Source organism: Antechinus flavipes, chromosome 4 (assembly GCF_016432865.1).
Source record: "Antechinus flavipes isolate AdamAnt ecotype Samford, QLD, Australia chromosome 4, AdamAnt_v2, whole genome shotgun sequence".
Lineage (NCBI taxonomy): Eukaryota > Metazoa > Chordata > Mammalia > Dasyuromorphia > Dasyuridae > Antechinus > Antechinus flavipes.
Genome location: NC_067401.1, coordinates 169,199,822 through 169,217,776, shown reverse-complemented (window position 1 = coordinate 169,217,776; position 17,955 = coordinate 169,199,822). Strand labels below are relative to the sequence as shown.

Below are 17,955 nucleotides of genomic sequence, written 5' to 3'. Positions count from 1 at the left end.
AAACTCAAATGGCATACAAGGTCCATATTTTCTAAACTTTACTTGGTTCCTAACTCTTAGCTCCAAGGGCCAAGCCATCTAATGGTATTAGACCCTGGGACTTTTTAATTTTCAGGTTTCAGAAATCGGCTACAACTGACCCATATTCAGCTACAGTAACAATAATAGGCACATGTTTCCTATTTCTCTTCTGATCCATGCTGTCCCAATTCTGATCCATGCTGCCCCAAACTCCAGACCTCAAACTGTTAAGGCTGTTAAGAATTTAATTCCAATGAAAGAAAGGATACAGAAATTCATAAATTACATACTTAAGAAACATGTGAATATAACTTGAATATAATATCAAGTAACTATAAAAGATTCTATCTAACACAAACTGGATAGTAGTACTCAAGGCTTATTTCATCTATTCTATTTGCCTAAAGTTCCCCAGCTGAGCCTTCCACTGATTTGATATTTTCTGTAAAATAGAGAAAATAAAACCTATCTCTTAGGGTTGTAGTGAGGATAAAATGAAAAATTTGTAAAGCATTCTGCAAATCTTAAATGGGTAGCTACCATCACCACCATCACCATTACCAATGTCATCATCCCCATTATCATTTCCTGATAAAAAACCAAGAATTCAAAATGTAAGTCCGTTTTTGTAATGGGCTGAGGCTTGAGTTGATGCACTGAGGTCCCAAGCACATGAGGCTAAATAGTAATTGGACCTTACTCTACTAATATATAAGCTTGGAGAAAGAATGGCCCCCGCCCACTCTTTGTGCAAGTCCTGATGTGTTGTATAGGAAATGATGATTTTGGTGGGTGGAGGCAGGGGAGTGGAAAAGGAAGGGGAGGAGAGACTGTTTGTTTTTGCCATTGCAACGACCTTTCTGTAAAGCAAAAAAAAAAAAAAAAAAAAAAGCAAAAAGAAGAAGAGAAAGGGGAGGAGATGGCTCAGTGGGTAGAGCAGTGGGTAGAGTCAGGAGGACGTGAGTTCAAATCCAGCCTCAGACACTTAATTCCTGGTTGTGTGACCATGGGCAAGTCACTTAACCCCAACTGCCTCAGCAAAAGCAAAAAGAAGAAGAGAAACAAACAGAAAGGTCGTCGCAATGGCAAAAGCAAACAGTCTCTCCTCCCCTTCCTTTTCCACTCCCCTGCCTCCCCCCACCAAAATTGTCATTTCCTATACAACACATCAGGACTTGCACAAAGAGTGGGTGGGGGCCATTCTTTCTCCAAGCTTATATATTAATAGAGTAAGGTCCAATTACTATTTAGCCTCATGTGCTTGGGACCTCAGTGCATCAACTCAAGCCTCAGCCCATTACACCTTTTGGCCCCAGAATAAGAATAGAATCCACACCAAAACATTCCCCCCAAATTGGAATTTGCTCTCGTAAGCCTTGCACTTCAGAATACATTTATCTCTTCTAGAGTCAGCTCTAGCTCTGTGGGGCTAGCTTGGAGAAGAGACATTTTAACACCTCCTTTTCTTATACAGAGGAATTTTTTAGTGATAGAAGACATCTTTTGTGGTGTATGGATGTGTGGTACCTGATTTTAACTTAAGGCAAATTTATGAAATAGCATAAGCCTCTTTGTTACTAAATTTGAGAGTTGGTTCTTCTGTTTTTTGATAGGTTTGATTTCAAAAGACAAGGTAGGCTTATGATTAAGAAGTAAAAAGTATTGTAGCAGAGACTGGTAAAAAAAAAAAAAGAAAACAAACAACAAAAAAACTTCTTACAATTGGAGATTGTTTTCTCCTTCTCCTCTACCATTCATTCCATTACTCCTCAAAAGAGTTTTTTCTGTAGATAATTTAAAATATTACAGAAGGCTTTCCACACAAATAAAGTCAGATCTAATCAATTGGGAAAATATCAAGTACTCATGGGTAGCTGAGCTAATAGAATAAAAAAGACAGTTCTACCTAAATTAATATATTTATTCAGTACCATACCAACCAAACTCCCAAGAAATTATCTTACAGATAGAAAAAATAATAACAAAGTTCATCTAGAAGAACAAAAGGTCAAGAAATTTAAGAGAATTAGTGGAAAAATGCAAATGAAGGTGGCCAAGCTGTACCAGACCTAAAACTATATTATAAAGCAGTGGTCATTAAAACCATTTGGTACTGGCTAAGAAACAGAAGTCAATCAGTGGAATAAGTTAGGTTCACAAGACACAATAGTCAATGACTATAGTAATCTAGTATTTGTTAAACACCAAGACCCCATCTTCTGGGATAAGAACTCACTATGTGAGAAAAATTATAGTAAAAATTGGAAATTAATATGGCAGAAACTAGGCACTGACCCATACCTAACACCCTATATAAAGATCAAGTCAAGTTGAATTCATGATATAAATAAAGAATGATATTATAAACAAATTAGAAGACCAAAGGATAGTCTATCTCACAGATGTGTGGATAGGAAAGAAATTTGTGGCCAAAGAAGAACTAAAGTACATTATGGAATGCAAAATGTATTCTTTTAATTATATTAAGTTAAATAGTTTTTGTACAAACAAAATCAATGCAGATAAGATTAAAAGGGAAGCAATAAATTGGGGGAAATAATTTATATCCAAGGGTAATGATAAAGGCCTCTTTTCTAAAATATATAGAGAATTAACTCAAATTTATAAGAATTCAAGCCATTCTCCAATTGATAAATGGTCAAAGGACATGAACAGACAATCTTCAGATGAAGAATTAAAACCATTTCTAGTCATATAAAAATGCTCTAAATCATTATTGCTCAGAAAAATGCAAATTAAGACAACTCTGAGGTATCACTACACATCTCTGATTGGCTAAGATGGCAGGAAAAGTTAATGATGAATGTTGGAGGGGATGTTGGAAAACTGGGATATTTTTGGTGGAGTTGTGAACTGATCCAACCATTCTGAAGCGCAATCTGGAACTATGCTCAAAGTGCTATCAAAGTCTGCATACCCTTTGATCCAGCAGTGTCTCCAATGGACCTGTATCCCAAAGAGATGGTAAAAAAGGGAAAAGAACCTATGTTCTTTTTGTAGTGACAAGAAACTGGAAATTGAATGGTTGCCTATTAGTTGGGAAATGGCTGAATAAGTTATGGTATCTGAATGTTATAGAATATTATTGTTCTATAAGAAATGATTAGCAGGATGATTTCAGAGAGGCCTGGAGAGACTTACAAGAACTGAAGCTAAATGAAGTGAGTAGAACCAAGAGAACACTGTATATAGCAACAAGATTATACAATGATCAATTCTGATGGACAGGGCTCTTTTCAACAATAGATGATGGAGGACAGTTCCAATGATCTTGTGATAAAGAGAGCCATCTACACCCAGAGAGAGGATTGTGGGACTGAGTGTGAATCACAACATAATATTTTCACCTTTTATTGTTTTTTGTTTGCATTTTATTTTCTTTCTAATTTTTTCCTTGTAATCTGATTTTTCTTGTGCAGAACGATAATTGTGGAAATATGTATAGAAGAATTGTACATGCTTAACACATTGGATTACTTGCTGTTCAGAGAAGGAGGTAAGGGGAAGGGAAGAAAAAAAATTAGGAACACAAGGTTTTGCAAAGATGAATGCTGAAAATTATCTATGTATATGTTTTGAAAATAAAAAAACTTTAATAAAAAAAGATTTAGTTTCAAATTCTGTCTCCAAACTAACTACCTATGTCAAATCAACAAATCAACTTGACTTTGAGCAAAGTTACCCTGTCTGCATTTTGGTTTCCTCATCAGTAATACAATAGAATTTTAAAATGGATTAATGCCAAGATCCTTGCAAAGCTAAATGTCAAAATCTTTCTTAATCTGACTCTTAACTTTTCTAGGAAATCAACTCACATTAAACCAACCCAAGGAAGGATTCTATTATTTCACTGTCATTCCATCTCTACCCAGCAATTAAATAGATTACTATGGGATTATAAACAATAATAAGATTAATCTGGGTCAACAATGTGATGTGGCAACAAAAAGTAAGATGCAATCTTAGGCATTGAGAGAGGCATAAAGTCCAGAAATGGGGAGGGACTTTGCCCTCAACCATCTCCAAGCATCCTGATGTATATCTAGCCACTGGAGCCAGATGACTCTGGAAGGGAAAGTGAGCATGATGTCTTTGCACAGCCTTCCCTCACTTAAATCCAATTCACTTGCATATCATGGCACCCTGCTGTCTTGGTCTTCTGTAAAAATAAAGGACAAATAACCCAGATCCAGTCTCAGTCAATTCAGAAACTCCATTCGTTTGACAGTGGGCTTTTGGAATGTGCTACATAATTACTCCCTCCACCCTAAATGGGAAAAGAATAAAAAGGAAGTTCTACTGATATGTTTCTATTCCATGTTGTAGAACAGGGAATTATTAGAAACGTAAAGGAAAGAATAGCAAGTGTGTTTTAAAGTTTTTTTTTCTTTTTTCTGTCAAGGGCCGTTTGGATATTTATAATATCATTCCTGGGCCATACAAAATTATCATCTTATAGAATTCAAGCAGTTGGAAGTTGTTCTACCTATCTTTCTGCTCATCATCCATGAAAATGATTTTGTAGGCCTTATATAGGCGCTAGTGTGGAGGCTCCCCACCCCTGTTATAGGGGATATGGCACTCATCTTGGACTTAAGCATATGTGAATTTGAATTATGCCTCAGATATTTAGTAACAAGGACCCCGAGGAAGTCACTTAACTACTTAGCCTTAGATTCCTCATTTATAAAATGGAGATGATAATAACATTTCCTTCAAAAGGTTATTATGAGTATCAAATGATATTTGCAAGGAACCTTATGGCACTAAATAAATTCAAATAAATAATAATTGTAAATGAAGTGCATTGTAAGTATAAATTAATAGACATATTAGGATAACATATAAATATTAACATTATTATTATTATTACTTCATAGTAGATTCTTAACAAAAGTTCAGAAAATGAGTGACTAGTAACAAAAACTTTAAAATCACACTTGCTATTTTTCCTTCATATTTCTCATAATACCAACATTAATTTGCATTTATACAGCCTTTTAAGACTTACTTACTTTATCTCTTGACCCTCACAACTCAATAAGACTGTACAATAGGAATTCTTTTATATAAGAAACTAAACTAAACTAAAGAAGAAACTAAAACAGAATGAATGTGGATTTTTGTTCACAGTCACATGACTAGTGAGTGACAAGGGAATTTGAATTGAGGTCTCTAATGATGACATCCAGTTTAGGATTCATTTTAAGCTAAAAAGTAACTTGACATAGTATAGAGAAAGACAGCCTAAGAGTGAGGAAGAGCTATATACAAGCCTTGTCTCTGACACCAATGAACAATATGATGTTGGGAAAATTCCTTAACTTTTCCAAGTTCTAGCAGCCTTAGAATACTATGACTCTCTTACAGGTATAAATTAGCTTTCCTAAATGGAACTTCCTTATTGAAAGTTTCCTATATGAATGGAACCACAGGTCCCATTTCTCCCTCTGACTCTCATAAAAAAAAAATAACCTAGGGACTAACATACTTTTAGTTTTTCCTGTTGGTCAGTGTAACTCAAAGAGAAGGCAGAATGATATGGTTTATCATCTCTGAGTATAAAATAATAAAACAGAACACTACCTCATCTCGATCATTAAAAAGAAATTTAACCCAAAACTCTAGAAATCTCAGAGTCCTGATCATTCTCTCTTATAATTAGTACTTCTAATACAGGTAATCTTTACTTTTGCAAATCATCACTGCCATTGAGGATCCCATGTCCCCACAATGATGGATTCTGATTTAATACCTTTTAAAAACAAGTAGATGAGAAATGAATGATGAATATGTCTAGGAAACAGAGTCCTTCCTCAATGATTTATGGGGGAAAAGTCCATCGTTGCTCCCTGATACATCCTGGGGTAAAGGTGTCAAGGTAGAAAGACAGGTTTTCTTTTAAGAAATGGAAAGGAACATAATGAGATTGAGGAGTGTAAGCACTAACCTATACCACTAGGACAAACTTACATGACAAGCTTGTGTGAAAGCCTCCCACAGCTCCCATCACATGACCAACCATGCCCAAAATAGACATAGAAACATATTTTCTTAGGAAGATAAAAAGGCACTCTTGCTAGGGCCCATGAAACTCACAGGCTATTCAAGTATGGTTTGTGTAGAAGACTTTCTAGGGGCTTTTTGTACACATCCCATTTACACTGTAGATTCTTGATATTGCCTGCCAAGAAGCTGTATCATCCCTCAGTCCTTGTAACTTGGTTTGTTTACAAACACTCTCCCCATGACCTTTTCGTCCATCACCACCACGAAAAGTGGAGAGGGACAACTCCATACATGCTGACTGTTGAAAACACTGCCTTTTCTCATTAGAGCCTATCAGCTGAACCACAACAAGCAATTCTGCTACTTGCTATGTGCAATTATGACATATTCTGCCAAAGGACTCAAAAGGAGAGCCTGGTTCAAACCTCTCTCTCAGACCCCAGGGTCTTAAAGGATGGTATTATTAGAACTCCAAAAGGTCACTCCTAGGAAAGTCACCATTAAGGCAAGAGTTCACCTAGCATCCAGTTGCTTATTGGTGAGGAAGTATACCCTCTATTAGCTTACTTTTAAAACTAATTATTCTTGCTATTTAGGGGTAATATTTAAGTATTCCTTCTTGCTGAAATAACTAAAGCAAGTGCTGTCAGAGGCCTTTAAATTTCTGTGCCCTGAGATAAAATTCCAACAGCTCTTTCTAGTTAGGATTCTGACTATCAGGATAGTAAGGTTATTGTTTCAGGAAAATCTGGCTACCTATTATAATGTAGTGATGAGAATGGAGGGGGAAGTACAAATGGGATAAGCAAAAAGCTGAAAGATCAGAGTTCCAAAAATGAATGGGAATATTTATTTATTTATTTATTTATTTTTGATCATGGCTCCTAATGAGAATGCCTAGTTCTTCCCTGTCTAAATGATGGATGAATCTAGCCTAAGCTTCAGCTACTGGATATAATAGACAAATCTCGTTTTACAGCAGATTAATCTCTATTCATGTTTTTAATAAGCACTCGGAATTTACTATACAGTAAAATTTAAATTGAATCCATATTTAAAAGGATGGGTCTTAAAATGGGGCCTAATTTATGGGGCTTTTTCTCAGGAGGAGGAAGATAGGAAATGGGGAGGGACAGGTGGAAGAAAAATGCTCTTTCTCAGCAACAGTTTCTCAACTGACCTCCTTTTACAGATGCATAAGCATTTGCTTCTGCCCCCTCCCTCCTCCAGTCTGCTGCTTTGCTTCAGCAGTGACTTGGGGAATGAAATCACACAAGCTTTCATGTCTAAGCAGATCTAACACTCCCACTCACTGGAACAAAAGCACCCTCAGAGCTCCCTTTTCTGATATTTCTCTATCAATGATCTTGAGTTGCTCTTTAAGTAATACCTTTGTCTCCCCGATGAGAGTTTTACTGGCTTGGAGGAGAAGAAGGTATCAACAATTTGCTAGACTTGACATATAAAGTACTGTTCCTTCTTTTGTAGGATCATACAGGCCATCTAGTCAAACTTTCTCAAATAAGGAAAATGAAGGCCAGAATAGTTAAGTAAGTTGCCCCACATCACACAGGTTCTCTTACTAAAAATCTATTGCTCATTCCACTGTACTATTCCACCTCTTGGAAACTATTCTTTTCTTATCCTTCACTCCCAAATATCCAGGTCACATTCAATGTACCAAGAATTGGAAAGGACTTTCTATTTGGAATGCTAATGAATAAGCTATAAGTAAAGAAATCTTTCTATATAAAGAAAACTCAAAGGTAATGAATTAAATTCTAATGTCTATGATAGCTCTCTGATTTTTTTTTTACCCACTTGGTTACAATAAATTGCAAATTTATTTGCAAATTACAAATGAAGAAAATTTTACAATCTTAGCCCATATTTCTTTTCTTTATTATTGGGTTTAGATGCAGACTACAAAATAAACTCACTTAAATTATTGAATTTGGATCTCAAAAAGTGACAAGTTTTCACCTTTAAGGAAAAAAAGGAGGGACACTTATAGAACTGTGTATGAGAACCTATACCATGAAGAAAGATCAAAATTACCAATGAATATACTGAATATAATTGCTCTTTTTTTCCTTTTAGAAACTAATATTTTGTGTCATGTTAGAAAGAGATCTCAAATCAAAAAGAAGTTGGAACCAAGTTTTAACTCTAACACGTACATAATACATACATACCAAGAAATGGCTCTGGGTAAAATCACTTAACTTCTCCCAGAAATCTTAAGTTTCAGAAAAGATGCTGGTTTTCATTGATGGAGGAAGTTTCCTTACCAGGAAGTTCCCTATAACTAAAAAAACCACATGTCCAGATCCTAAGTCTAACATTTACTCAACATTTTTTTTTTTAAATGTGCTTTAAGAGTTTCAAGGTGACATGCAGAACTCAGTTTCCTTTGCAGTCTTCAAATTGATTAGTGCAGCTAGGGAAATATGCTGAGCTGCCACATCAGAGAAGGAGCCTTCTCTTTAATCCTTCTCTCAAAATGACCTCTGCCCTCAGTAGAGGTACCATGATTCTCAAAGTCTCATACTACATTTTATGATTTCAGAGCATGTACCAGAGATTGACAAGGAAACCAAAAAAGTACAAATAGATATTGCTGCAAGCTAGAAAGATCCAACTAATATGACAGCATTTTTACCTCCCTCAATTCAAACTTGGAATTTCTAAGAGATTGATCAGCAATGATCCAGTGCCACTCTTTTTTTTTTTTTTTTTTTGTAAATATATATGTGCACATATACATAAAAAGTGAATTAATGAATGGATAGAAAAATAAAGAGACGGGGGGGGGAGGGAGAGAGGGAGAGAGAAAGAGACAAAGAGAGAGAACGAGAGAGAGAGAGAGAGAGAGACAAAGAGAGAGAGAATAGATAGATAGTTCATTCCAGAAATTCATGCTTTGAGAGACACAGATACTTAGAACACAGCTAACTCAATGGGAAATATAAACTGAAATCATAACAGGAACAACTTTATCCATTCTTTTCTCTCCTTTAAGGAGAGATCGTTAACAGGTGTGATCCAAAGATACTGTTATTATTTTTACACTATCCACAGGAAATTTGTCTTAACTTGCTTCTCTGTTGATGGTGGCATTTTGGCTTTTTTGTTTATATATTTTTGAGAGTGTGTGCTGACATATGTGTGTGTGTGTGTGTGTGTGTGTGTGTGTATTTATATATGTCCCAGCTTGGTCCTCCATTAGCATGCACTTTTCTCTTTTATTTTTTTAAAAAGAGTAGCTGGAATTTCAGTAAGGAGGGAAGGGGAATAGAGTGATTTCAACCCTGAGGAAGTTACATGAAGCATTTCCCACAATGCAGATTATATGATGAACCCATTACCTCAAATTGAAGCAGGCAAGAGATGCATAAGTTCCCAAGAGAGTACAGACTGCTGCTATCATTAAAGGTAGAAAAGAAGTATACCAGTATACTACCCAGAAATTATTGAACCCATAAATTTGATAGAGACACTATGGAATTTAAAGGTAACTAAGTAGCCTGTACCTTACCTGCACTGGAGTCACAGAATTCTCACCATTATATAACCCTAATTTTGCAGAAGAGAAAAACAGTAACAAAAACAATAACCCAAAGTGCTTTGCTGCTGCTGCTCTGATGCTTCTCAGAGGACAGTGATACAAAAGAAAGAAGAGTGAATTTGAAATCTGACATCCTGGATTTGAAACCAGATAATGATGCTTAGTTCTTGCAAAGCGCTGGACAAATCCCTTCCCCATTTGGGGACTATGTAAAAATTATATTAATCTGACGAATTTGGTCTATATAGGCTCTAAATTCTTAATCCATGATTCTTATTCACAGTCCTTCATTTATGCAGAAGACACATATTGACACGTACTTTGAGTTGTTTCTCAATAGAGGGGTTAGACTCAAAGCAAGTACTATCAGAATCAAAGGTGAGCTTTTCAGAGATGAATACTGGGGCTAGAAATACAATCTGTAGAACGAAAATAATAGAGATGGGCTAAAACCATTGACCCCCCCACTCTCTTAGGCTCTAAGAACATAGTCAACAACACCTTCTCCTAAATTTCTGTAATACCTAATTCCTCTTCAGCAAAATTAATGGATTTCAGTTCATTGTATTGCAGTTATTTCTTGTAGGGTAACAATTGACTGATTCTTAGAAATTTGTTTATGTCACACCTACTACTCCTTAAAACTAAAAAATCCAAGTTTGGTCTGTAAAACAGGAGGTGCATCAACATCTCTTTTAGGGATATATAGAATAATGCTACCTTGAAGAGGACAGTCTCAAGGGGTTCAAGAGACTTACCTGGTAGTTCAGGGATATGTCTGTTTTGCTGAAGCAATGGTGATCCTGCTGAGTTTACCTTTCTGGGGCTTTCCTGGTGCTGGGAGTGTGGGGGAAGGGAAAGTATCAACAGGAAAAGCTGTCAAGTTCTCATAGACAGATTTTCAACCTGAAAGCAAAAAAAGAAAAGAAAAAAAAATTCCTTTGAAGCAAAGACCTTTCTTTGAGTGTAAAACAAACAATGGTATTAATAATAAACTAAGAAGAAAGTAACAATTCAAAGTAAATTGATCACCATAACCCCAGAAGAAGGCTATTTCACTCTGGGAGTGTGGTAGGGACTTTGGGGCAACAAAGCATTATGACTTTATTACCAACAAGGTGTAAATAGATGTAACACTTTATTTGTGATAAAGCTCTGAATAGTGAATGGAGAACCCCAGTGAATGCTCTCTCAGGTCTACTCAGTTTCAGAGATAAGGTCAATTTATTCTAGTATCACTCCTGGGGAAAGGATTTTCAGAGAATAGATTAAGAAGATACTTAGTTGCTAGGATCTGTGCCTGACCCTTCCCCATTCTATCTGGCCTAAATTATTAGGGGAACTGCAAAAAAGAGCAAATTCTATCAAGTACATAAAGGAAACATAAAAATTAGATCTTTGTTTACAAGGGGGTGGCTATGCTTTGTCTTTTTCTTAGTAAATGTTCAAAAACAATTGATAGAAATATTTCGATAAACTTTACCATATATATGGTATATGGCAAATCTTTTTTTAAATCAAAAATCCCAATACAGACTAAAGTTGTGTACCCCAAATTTTAACTTCTTTAGAGTATAACCAGAGAAACCCCTTTCAACCACTAGGAGAAATTTTGTTCTTCCTTTTCTTTCTCCTCCTCCTTTCTCTTCTTGCCTTCAAAGCTAAGGGTTTGATTCTAAAAGGCAACACAAAAACCATTGGCCTGTCACTTTAGCTCATACCTCATCTTTGACTAACCTAAAATGCACTCTCGAACTGGGTCTCCAAATAGCCACATATCTAATACTTCATGAGCATCCAAATGGTTTGATATCCAAATTGTAACAATCAACTACTAAAAGATAGACAATAGATAGCAAAAGTGTTTATCAAAATGGAATAGTAAGAACAATATATACAAACCATCCCTCCCACTGTTAAATCTATGGTACATTCTCCCACAAGTACGCAGGAAGAATGGGCTCAGAATATGGTAGTGAGCATGCTTATAGAACACATGTCATCATCCTGAAGACTCATGTACTCATGTTTTATCATATTGATTGCCTCTGCTCTTCTAAACGGAATGCTAGAGGAAGGAGCAAAAATTCCTCCCAATTTGCCCTTAATTAAAGAGAAATCAGAAGCACTGACAACACTTTATTTCTCATCAGATATACTGATTGGCTTTGACCACATAACCAAGGCCTTGTTCTGGGTATCATCCCCACCCACCTTTTCAACTTCTTTCATGTATTGTATTTTCCCCACTAAGTGGGCAGTGAAGTGGCACAATGGATAGAGTGCCAGGCCTGGAGTCAGAAAGATTCATCTTCCTAAGTTCAAATCTCAGACACTTCTAATTAATGTGATATTGGGCAAGTTACTTAACCCTGTTTGCCTCAGCTTCTCAACTGTAAAATGGCAAACCATTCTAGTATCTTTGCCAAGAAAATCCCAAATGGGGTCACAAAAACTTGGATAAGACTGAACAATGACAATGAAACTTCCCCTATTAGATTCTAAGATTCTTGAGAGTGGAGACTGTCGTTTTCTTATTTTTATCCCCAAGGCTTAGCCCAGTATCTGGCACATAGTGAATGCTTTAAAAATGTTTATTGTATTTTATATATATATATGTATATATATATATATAATATATTTTATATATATATATATACACACACATATATAGTTCATTGCATAACACATGAGGCAAAGGAACTTCACAACTCCTGCGACTGCAGAACCTGGAAATATTTCCTCTCCCATAAAGACCACAGGCTGGATTCCCAGCATCTGTTCCTCTCCATAGCCTGACTCTTGTTTGCCAAGAGATGCTCCTGAAAACTCCTTTCTCCCTTAAGTGACTCTTGCTATGTCCTTGTCTGTCTTCAGTATATCTCTGCTACCCCTTGGAAAAAATAGTTCCTACCAGGCCAGTAGCTTCCCCTTCAAATCTACATGTGAGGATAGAGAGGAGAAATTCCCAATCTTCCTTTCCTGCAGGGGACTCCTCCACAGAAATTCCTTTCTATCTTTCCTACATTCTTTCCCCCTCCTCCACCTTCATGGATTTCCCTGGTCCCCTTTTAAATTCCCCCCTCTCCATTTGCAAGGTTATTCTCCACAGGCAGCAGAGGCTTAAAATCTCTCTCACTCTCAAATGCAAACTAATCAAGAGCCTCGACTGCCTTCAAACCTCAGGATTTAGCTATTTAAAGCCCTCAGAGGGGTGACGAATTAGTTTTCTCAGCCAATCATACTTGTTACCTTCTTGACTCAATCAGCAAGGCATTTGGTACCTGATAAAGGGATCAAGGCATAGCTAGCTCATTAATACCTTCTGATTATATTCTGGACATCCTTCCGTCATCTACATTTGAAACTCCCTTAACTTTTCATTAGTTGCTCTTGGCAACAGTAAGAACTTATCACTGTGGAAATCTAGAGTAATGTGGGAAGTAGGGTTGGGGGTGGGGTGGGAAGGAAGACTAAGCAAGGAGAGTGAAGGGTTTAGAGCATATAAAATATTTTTTATCTGATAGCGGTCATGTGGAAACTTGGCCAGCTTGCTTCTGGAAATGCATATTGGAAGGAACTTTTTCCCAGTTCATAGCATGTTTCCTATCAGCTTACTGTTTGGTAGTGAATCCTTTTAACTGGCTGATGTACCACCACTGAGTATGCATAAAAGGTATGAAGAGACAAAAGCTTTCACTCTCTCTTTTAGCAATTTTGCATGAGGGATGAATAACAATGTAACATTAACATTAGACCAAAAAAAAAAAAAAAACAAAAAAAAAACCATGAAGACCATTCACTCTTGGCCCCGGAATTCTCCCTTCCCCCAACCCCAACTAACTGTAATATAGCAATGGGTGCTACAAATGAGGTCTGAATAAATTTACATCAGTTCTGGGATTATTACAGGGTTCTAAGAGTACATGGTGTATAAAAGGTCTAAGAATCCATTTTAGTCCTAAAGTGATATTCCACCCCATTTTCTCCCAAGTTTTTGGTTCAGTTCTCAAAAACTCCTTTCAATGATTTGAGGGAAGATGGGGATTGTATTTGTACACCTTTTGGGGGGTAGGGATGCATTTCCTTAGAGTTTCTGCCTAAATTTCCCCAATCCAAATCCTAATTTATATGACTGATCCACCTAAACAGGCAGGGTGAGGGGAGAATGGTTTATGCATCTTTATCCCAAGAGGATAAGGCCCTAAATAATGAGCAATATTGAAATAAAATAGTAGTTCTATGTCTCAGGAAGTGCATGGGGATGGGAGGTAAGTACACAAAGTTATAGGTGAACAACTCAAAAAAAGACATAGCAAGATTCCACACACTGCAATTGCAAAGGAAGAAAAAAATCCAGCAGAGTTTACCTAAACCAGTCATTACAGAGATAGAGCCTAAGGCTGAAAGATTTAATACAGCTTGTCCCTTTTGTGAGTTATTAAATGTGTCTTAATTAAACTACAGGTGAGGAAGGAGTTCTATAGTTCTCCCACCCCCATTTTATGTAAACATATAGAGGCGTAAAACCAGATTACACAGATCTCGGCCCATATTCCTCTGGGAAAGCTACATGAGTAAAAAACATCAACCTCATTTCCATAACCCCACGGAGAGACAGAGCCTTGGCCCACAGGTACACATGCACTGTCTTTAACACACACACAACACACACACACACACACACACACACACACACACACACACACCCACCTCCCCAATTCATGTATTCAATATGCACATAACCCACAAAGTAGCCTGTACTTAATTACTCCTTCTAGCTTTAGTGAATGGTAAGGGAAAGGAATAGAAACAAAGGATAGGCAAGATTATATTAGAAGCTGGCAGACCATCTCTCTCCTTAATGGCATGCAGACACCCAACACCAAAAAACCAGGAGCATTTCCTCATCTACCCACATCATCAGGGACTCTCTTTGCTTGGAGATTCAGTGTCCTTGCCTCTGTAGCTATTTTCAGTGCTTCGTTAGAGAGGAGGTGGGGGGGGCGGGGAAGAGCTGGCTTACACCCCACTGCAAATCACCAGAGCCAGCAACCCCAAAAGGCCTCAAACTAAAGGCAGAGAATGAGGTAGGTGGAGGTCATCCGTGGGACACAGGTACAGAAGCTCTTTTCCAGACCTGACCATACTCGAAGTGGACCCATCTGTCAGGTTTGGTTTGGAGGAGCTGCATTCCCGGACCCAATAGATCGAATGACACAATTTGTTTTGCTTTTCACCATCCGTGCTGAATCGGTGATAATTTAACAGCATGTCCCCAACTGTAATGGAACTTTTCTCTTACTCCACAGTAGGAAATGCCATCCATCTTCAGCAGAACCACAAAGCTACCTCCTGACCTACGCTGTGCAGGATCCCTGGAGTCGCCTTGCTCCTCATTCCTACTCCTTTTCCTGATGAAACAGCAGCTTCTGAATTATGGAGACTGCAGGTTGAACCAAGACAGGATCAGCATCCTGGGAGCCTCTGCATCCCAGACCTTGAGGGATGAGAAGGGAACATACATCCACCTCTCTAGTCCCCCTCCCCAGGACAAAAGGCCCCAAAGAGTCCATCAGGAAAGCCCTCTCTCAAGGACCCCCAAGGCAAACTCAGAAGAAAGGGAATAATACATTAGACCACAAACTACACACCCAAAGTCTGTAGTGGCACAGTTAATAAACTTCAAAACTACTCCCTCCCTCTATAAAAGTTCTATTCTGCCTTCCCCAAAACTGGGAAAGCAAGAAGTATCTAGGAGGCCCGCCTTGAAGATATTGAAAAGAGGTACAGATCATGTACCCATTGAGGTTCATTATGGACCAGTGATCCAGGGACTCCCACACCCCAACTCTTGAGTTCTAAACTAGCATAAGAAGAGGGAAGCCATAGCCTCCAGCTCTTTCTAGTAAAAAAAAAAAAAAAGGGAGGGGGGGCAAGGGACAGAAAATGGAATTACCAGGAGACAGCAAATGCTCTGCATTTCTCCACTTCTTGGATTTCCCATAGGAAAAAAAATAAATTCTTCCCCTTTGCCTCAAAACATAGACAATCTAGAGACAAAGTTAGATGACAGCTTTTGCCTTATTCCAACACAAGCAGGTGAGGTGAAAGAGAAGTTAAGAAGTGAGCTCAATGGAGATGGAAGGGGAAGATGCAACCTAGAAGAAAGTGGTCCTGATAATGAGAACAAACCACAATTCAGTGGTTCTCAAATTTATTGTATTCTTATTAGTTTTAAAAATTTTTTGTTCATATTTGGAACTATGCTCAAAAAGTTATCAAACTGTGTATACTCTTTGACCCAGCAGTGTTTCTACTGGGCTTATATCCCAAAGACATCTTAAAGGAGGGAAAGGGACCCACGTGTGCAAAACTGTTTGTGGCAGCCTTCTTTGTCGTGGCAAGAAACTGGAAACTGAGTGGATGCTCACCCAAGAAAATTTGGAACAGAAAGTTTTGCAAGAGTCAATGTTGAATAATCCATGATTATGTTTTATAAATAAAAAAAAACTTTAATAAAATAATAAAGGGAGGAAAGTTTGCTCATTATATCTCCAAAATATATTGTAATAATATACCAGTCCTGTCTTTACTGGGTTTGTATCCAAAAGAGATCATAACAAGGAAAAGGACCCACATCTGCAAAAAATTTTTGTAGCAGTTGGTTTTGTAGTGGCAAGGAACTGGGAACTGAGTGAATACCCATCAGCTGGAGAATGGCTAAATAAGTTATGGTATATCAATGTTATGAAATATTATTGTTCTATAAGAAACAATCAGCAGGATAATTTCAGAAAGGAGTGGAGAGATTTAACATGAACTGATGTTAAGTAAAGTGAGCAGAATCAAGAGAACATTGCACACAGCAACAAGAAGATGATATGATGATCAGTTATGATGGGCATGTCTCTTTTCAACAGCAAGATGATTCAGGGCAGTTCCAATAATCTTGTGATGAAGAGAGCCATCTGCACCCAGAGAGATAACTATGGGGATTGAGTATGGATCACAATATAGTATTTTAACTTTTTTTTTTGCTATTGTTTGCTTGCATTTTTTTTCCAATTTTTTTTCCTTTTTTGATCTGATTTTATTTGTAGCATCATAATTGTGATAAATATATAGAAAATGCATGTTTAACATATATTGGATCACTTGCTATCTAGGAAAGGGATGAAGGAAGGGAGGGAGAAAAAAAGTGGGAACATAAAATTTTGCAAGGATGAATGTTAAAAACTATCTATGCATATATTCTGAAAATAAAAAGCTTAAAAAAAATATACCAGAATCACTACATAGAATTCCTAATCCCTATATTTTTGTCCGCCTGCATTTTTTATTTCCTTCACAGGTTAATTGTACACTATTTCAAAGTCCAATTCTTTTTGTTCAGCAAAATAACTGTATGGACATGTATACATATATTGCATATAACTTATACTTTAACATATTTAACATGTATTGGTCAACCTGCCATCTGGGGGAGGGGGTGGGTGGAAGGAGGGGAAAAATTGGAACAAAAGGTTTTGCAATGGTCAATGCTGAAAAATTACTCATCCATATCTCTTATAAATAAAAAGCTATAATAAAAAATAAAATAAAATAAAAATAAATAAATAATAATATACCAGTCCTTAAAATATATATGCTCCTTATTTCATTTCATGGAACTTTGGAAAGCTTTTTTTCCAGCCATGAGTGACTGAGAGGCAGTGTTGTATGGTAACCAGTAGGAAAAATGTTGGACCTGATAATGAGTTTGCATACAACAGAACTGATAAATTCCTGCCTTACCCTCTTTGTGCCCTTCCCTTCCAAGCTGATTTTAAGTGAAGCATGACTGTGAGCCTTTGTATAGGGAAAGGAACAGTAGCCAAATCTTCCATAATTATATCTCTACTTGGCCACTATATCCTGGAATACACAGTGCCTGTTTTTGTTGAGTTTCTTCTTCCCTGATTTGAGGTCAATAACTATCTGGGGACAGAATGAACCAGGTTACAACTTTCTGAGCTTTGAAGTAGGCTGTCACAGTCCTGCTAAGCAAACGGTCTCTGGAGCAGAGACTGCCAGCACATAGCAATAGCTGCACATCAGGTGAGTGACCTGCTTGACCCATTCCAGATGAACAAAGGACTAGTCTACTTCTACCCCAAGTGAACTTGGTGAAGACTCTGAGAAGAGAAACAAGGCCTTCCCAGAACCAGGAAAAACCCCTCGAACACAATCACTACATGCGTTCTCAATACTTTCATCCTTAAAGCTTGAACCTATTTTCCCCACGGGACTTGTTCCCCTCCTCTCCACCCCAGAAATGTTTTTTTCTTCTGTCC

General features: G+C 37.3%; 1 protein-coding gene across 8 annotated transcripts in view; it reads right to left on the bottom strand.

Moving 5' to 3' along the window:
- The window catches only part of RBFOX3 (RNA binding fox-1 homolog 3), a 974,608-nt gene that overhangs the window by 716,956 nt on the left and 239,697 nt on the right, over nt 1–17,955 (bottom strand). For all 8 annotated transcript variants that reach the window (XM_051995461.1, XM_051995458.1, XM_051995459.1 and 5 more), the window contains one exon: nt 10,378–10,525. The gene's annotated coding sequence lies outside the window, so the exon portion shown is untranslated. The remainder of the gene's footprint in view (nt 1–10,377; nt 10,526–17,955) is intronic.